We start from the raw sequence: 4,200 nt of genomic DNA, 5'->3' as shown, positions 1-4,200 counted from the left end.
CTTGCGAGATAAATTGACAAGAAGGAGCACTCGGGAGTGGATTTTTGGGAAAATCTCGCCCTGCCCATCGCGCAGCCATGGGCTTGGATCAGATCTCCGCTTGGATTGGGATCGGAAGGACGCTAGTATGTCGCTCAAGGATTATATGAATTTTAAGTAATTAGTTTGATGGATGCGATCATACCAGCACTAATGCACCGGATCCCATCAGAACTCCGCAGTTAAGCGTGCTTGGGCGAGAGTAGTACTAGGATGGGTGACCTCCTGGGAAGTCCTCGTGTTGCACCCCTCGCTTTTGTTTTTTCCGCCTTGCGAGATAAATTGACAAGAAGGACCACTCGGGAGTGGATTTTTCGGGAAATCTCGCCCTGCCCATCGCGTAGCCATGGGTTTGGATCAGATCTCCGATTGGATTGGGATCGGAAGGACGCTAGTATGTCGCTCAAGGATTATTTGAATTTTAAGTATTTAGTTTGCTGGGTGCGATCATACCAGCACTAATGCACCGGATCCCATCAGAACTCCGCAGTTAAGCGTGCTTGGGCGAGAGTAGTACTAGGATGGGTGACCTCCTGGGAAGTCCTCGTGTTGCACCCCTCGTTTTTGTTTTTTCCGCCTTGCGAGATAAATGGACAAGAAGGAGCACTCGGGAGTGGATTTTTGGGAAAATCTCGCCCTGCCCATCGCGTAGCCATGGGTTTGGATCAGATCTCCGTTTGGATTGGGATCGGAAGGACGCTAGTATGTCGCTCAAGGATTACATGAATTTTAAGTAATTAGTTTGATGGGTGCGATCATACCAGCACTAATGCACCGGATCCCATCAGAACTCCGCAGTTAAGCGTGCTTGGGCGAGAGTAGTACTAGGATGGGTGACCTCCTGGGAAGTCCTCGTGTTGCACCCTCGTTTTTGTTTTTTCCGCCTTGCGAGATAAATTGACAAGAAGGACCACTCGGGAGTGGATTTTTTCGGTAATTACCGCCATCGCGTAGCCATGGGTTTGGATCAGATCTCCGTTTGGATTGGGATCGGAAGGACGCTAGTATTTCGCTGAAGGATTATATGAATTTAAAATAATTAGTTTGTTGGGCGCGATCATACCAGTACTAATGCACCGGATCCCATCAGAACTCCGCAGCTAAGCGTGCTTGGGCGAGAGTAGTACTAGGATGGGTGACCTCCTGGGAAGTCCTCGTGTTGCACCCCTCGTTTTTTTTTTTCCGCCTTGCGAGATAAATTGACAAGAAGGACCACTCGGGAGTGGATTTTTCGGGAAAATCTCGCCCTGCCCATCGCGTAGCCATGGGTTTGGATCAGATCTCCGTTTGGATTGGGATCGGAAGGACGCTAGTATGTCGCTCAAGGATTATTGAATTTTAAGTAATTAGTTTGATGGGTGCGATCATACTAGCACTAATGCACCGGATCCCATCAGAACTCCGCAGTTAAGCGTGCTTGGGCGAGAGTAGTACTAGGATGGGTGACCTCCTGGGAAGTCCTCGTGTTGCACCCCTCGTTGATTTGTTTTCCGCCTTGCGAGATAAATTGACAAGAAGGACCACTCGGGAGTGGATTTTTCAGAAAATCTCGCCCTGCCCATCGCGTAGCCATGGGTTTGGATCAGATCTCCGATTGGATTGGGATCGGAAGGACGCTAGTATGTCGCTCAATGATTATTTGAATTTTAAGTATTTAGTTTGATGGGTGCGATCATACCAGCACTAATGCACCGGATCCCATCAGAACTCCGCAGTTAAGCGTGCTTGGGCGAGAGTAGTACTAGGATGGGTGACCTCCAGGGAAGTCCTCGTGTTGCACCCCTCGTTTTTGTTTTTTCCGCCTTGCGAGATAAATTGACAAGAAGGACCACTCGGGAGTGGATTTTTGGGAAAATCTCGCCCTGCCCATCGCGTAGCCATGGGTTTGGATCAGATCTCCGTTTGGATTGGGATCGGAAGGACGCTAGTATGTCGCTCAAGGATTATTTGAATTTTAAGTAATTAGTTTGATGGGTGCGATCATACCAGCACTAATGCACCGGATCCCATTAGAACTCCGCAGTTAACCGTGCTTGGTTGAGAGTAGTACTAGGATGGGTGACCTCCTGGGAAGTCCTCGTGTTGCACCCCTCGTTTTTGTTTTTTCCGCCTTGCAAGAGGAATTGACAAGAAGGACCACTCGGGAGTGGATTTTTGGGAAAATCTCGCCCTGCCCATCGCGTAGCGATGGGTTTGGATCAGATCTCCGTTTGGATTGGGATCGGAAGGACGCTAGTATGTCGCTCAAGGATTATTTGAATTTTAAGTAATTAGTTTGATGGGTGCGATCATACCAGCACTAATGCACCGGATCCCATCAGAACTCCGCAGTTAAGCGTGCTTGGGCGAGAGTAGTACTAGGATGGGTGACCTCCTGGGAAGTCCTCGTGTTGCACCCCTCGTTTTTGTTTTTTCCGCCTTGCGAGAGGAATTGACAAGAAGGACCAATTGACAAGTGGATTTTTCGAAAAATCGCGCCCTGCCCATCGCGTAGCCAAGGGTTTGGATCAGATCTCCGTTTGGATTGGGTTCGGAAGGACGCTAGTATGTCGCTCAAGGATTATTTGAATTTTAAGTAATTAGTTTGATGGGTGCGATCATACAAGCACTAATGCACCGGATCCCATTAGAACTCCGCAGTTAACCGTGCTTGGTTGAGAGTAGTACTAGGATGGGTGACCACCTCGGAAGTCCTCGTGTTGCACCCCTCGTTTTTGTTTTTTCCGCCTTGCAAGAGGAATTGACAAGAAGGACCACTCGGGAGTGGATTTTTGGGAAAATCTCGCCCTGCCCATCGCGTAGCGATGGGTTTGGATCAGATCTCCGTTTGGATTGGGATCGGAAGGACACTAGTATGTCGCTCAAGGATTATTTGAATTTTAAGTAATTAGTTTGATGGGTGCGATCATACCAGCACTAATGCACCGGATCCCATCAGAACTCCGCAGTTAAGCGTGCTTGGGCGAGAGTAGTACTAGGATGGGTGACCTCCTGGGAAGTCCTCGTGTTGCACCCCTCGTTTTTGTTTTTTCCGCCTTGCGAGAGGAATTGACAAGAAGGACCAATTGACAAGTGGATTTTTCGAAAAATCGCGCCCTGCCCATCGCGTAGCCAAGGGTTTCGATCAGATCGCCGGTTCGCATTGGGATCAGAAATACGCATGTAGGTCGCCCTAGGATTATATGAATTTTAAATAATTAGTTTGATGGGTGCGATCATACCAGCACTAATGCACCGGATCCCATCAGAACTCTGCAGTCAAGCTTGCTTGGGCGAGAGTCGTACTAGGATGGGGGACCTCCTCGGATGTCGTCGTGTTGCACCCCTCGTTTTTGTTTTTTCCGCATTGCGAGAGGAATTTACAAGAAGGACAACTTGGGAGTGGATTTTTAGGAAAATCGAGCCCTGCCCATCGCGCAGCCAAGGGTTTCGATCAGATCACCGGTTCGCATTGGGATCGGAAATACGCTAGTAGGTCGCCCTAGGATTATATGAATTTTAAATAATTGGTTTGATGGGTGCGATCATACCAGCACAAATGCACCGGAACCCATCAGAACTCCGCAGTTAAGCGTGCTTGGGCGAGAGTAGTACTAGGATGGGTCACCTCCTGGGAAGTCCTCGTGTTGCACCCCTCGTTTTTGTTTTTTCCGCCTTGTGAGAGGAATTGACAAGAAGGACAACTCGGGAGTGGATTTTTAGGAAAATCGCGCCCTGCCCATCGCGTAGCTATGGGTTTCGATCAGATCGCCGGTTCGCATTGGGATCGGAAATATGCTAGTAGGTCGCCCTAGGATTATATGAATTTAAAATAATTACTTTGATGGGTGCGATCATACCAGCACTAATGCACCGGATCCCATTAGAATTCGGCAGTTAACCGTGCTAGGGCGAGAGTAGTACTAGGATGGGTGACCTCCTGGGAAGTCCTCGTGTTGCACCCCACGTTTTTGTTTTTTCCGCCTTGGGAGAGGCATTGACAATAAGGACAACTCGGGAGTGGATTCTTAGGAAAATCGCGCCCTGCCCATCGCGTAGCGATGGGTTTGGATCAGATCTCCGTTTGGATTGGGATCGGAAGGACGCTAGTATGTCGCTCAAGGATTATATGAATTTTAAGTAATTAGTTTGATGGATGCGATCATACCAGCACTAATGCAC

General features: G+C 48.7%; 13 non-coding genes across 13 annotated transcripts; all 13 read left to right on the top strand.

Moving 5' to 3' along the window:
- Nucleotides 1–170: 170 nt before the first annotated feature.
- Nucleotides 171–289, top strand: LOC118346931. The gene has a single exon (XR_004800195.1). It is a non-coding gene; the product is annotated as a 5S ribosomal RNA (ribosomal RNA).
- A 189-nt stretch (nucleotides 290–478) lies between these two features.
- LOC118346939 lies at nucleotides 479–597 on the top strand. The gene has a single exon (XR_004800203.1). It is a non-coding gene; the product is annotated as a 5S ribosomal RNA (ribosomal RNA).
- A 189-nt stretch (nucleotides 598–786) lies between these two features.
- On the top strand, nucleotides 787–905 carry LOC118346940. Its single transcript, XR_004800204.1, has one exon. It is a non-coding gene; the product is annotated as a 5S ribosomal RNA (ribosomal RNA).
- A 183-nt stretch (nucleotides 906–1,088) lies between these two features.
- LOC118346932 lies at nucleotides 1,089–1,207 on the top strand. Its single transcript, XR_004800196.1, has one exon. It is a non-coding gene; the product is annotated as a 5S ribosomal RNA (ribosomal RNA).
- A 188-nt stretch (nucleotides 1,208–1,395) lies between these two features.
- On the top strand, nucleotides 1,396–1,514 carry LOC118346930. The gene has a single exon (XR_004800194.1). It is a non-coding gene; the product is annotated as a 5S ribosomal RNA (ribosomal RNA).
- A 189-nt stretch (nucleotides 1,515–1,703) lies between these two features.
- On the top strand, nucleotides 1,704–1,822 carry LOC118346941. Its single transcript, XR_004800205.1, has one exon. It is a non-coding gene; the product is annotated as a 5S ribosomal RNA (ribosomal RNA).
- Nucleotides 1,823–2,011: 189 nt separating this feature from the next.
- Nucleotides 2,012–2,130, top strand: LOC118346934. The gene has a single exon (XR_004800198.1). It is a non-coding gene; the product is annotated as a 5S ribosomal RNA (ribosomal RNA).
- A 189-nt stretch (nucleotides 2,131–2,319) lies between these two features.
- Nucleotides 2,320–2,438, top strand: LOC118346938. The gene has a single exon (XR_004800202.1). It is a non-coding gene; the product is annotated as a 5S ribosomal RNA (ribosomal RNA).
- Nucleotides 2,439–2,628: 190 nt separating this feature from the next.
- Nucleotides 2,629–2,747, top strand: LOC118346936. Its single transcript, XR_004800200.1, has one exon. It is a non-coding gene; the product is annotated as a 5S ribosomal RNA (ribosomal RNA).
- A 189-nt stretch (nucleotides 2,748–2,936) lies between these two features.
- Nucleotides 2,937–3,055, top strand: LOC118346929. The gene has a single exon (XR_004800193.1). It is a non-coding gene; the product is annotated as a 5S ribosomal RNA (ribosomal RNA).
- Nucleotides 3,056–3,246: 191 nt separating this feature from the next.
- Nucleotides 3,247–3,365, top strand: LOC118346937. Its single transcript, XR_004800201.1, has one exon. It is a non-coding gene; the product is annotated as a 5S ribosomal RNA (ribosomal RNA).
- A 190-nt stretch (nucleotides 3,366–3,555) lies between these two features.
- Nucleotides 3,556–3,674, top strand: LOC118346933. The gene has a single exon (XR_004800197.1). It is a non-coding gene; the product is annotated as a 5S ribosomal RNA (ribosomal RNA).
- Nucleotides 3,675–3,864: 190 nt separating this feature from the next.
- LOC118346935 lies at nucleotides 3,865–3,983 on the top strand. Its single transcript, XR_004800199.1, has one exon. It is a non-coding gene; the product is annotated as a 5S ribosomal RNA (ribosomal RNA).
- The last annotated feature ends 217 nt before the right edge of the window (nucleotides 3,984–4,200 follow it).

Source organism: Juglans regia, unplaced genomic scaffold (genome assembly GCF_001411555.2).
Source record: "Juglans regia cultivar Chandler unplaced genomic scaffold, Walnut 2.0 Scaffold_815, whole genome shotgun sequence".
Lineage (NCBI taxonomy): Eukaryota > Viridiplantae > Streptophyta > Magnoliopsida > Fagales > Juglandaceae > Juglans > Juglans regia.
This window is presented reverse-complemented; position numbering and strand designations above follow the sequence as displayed.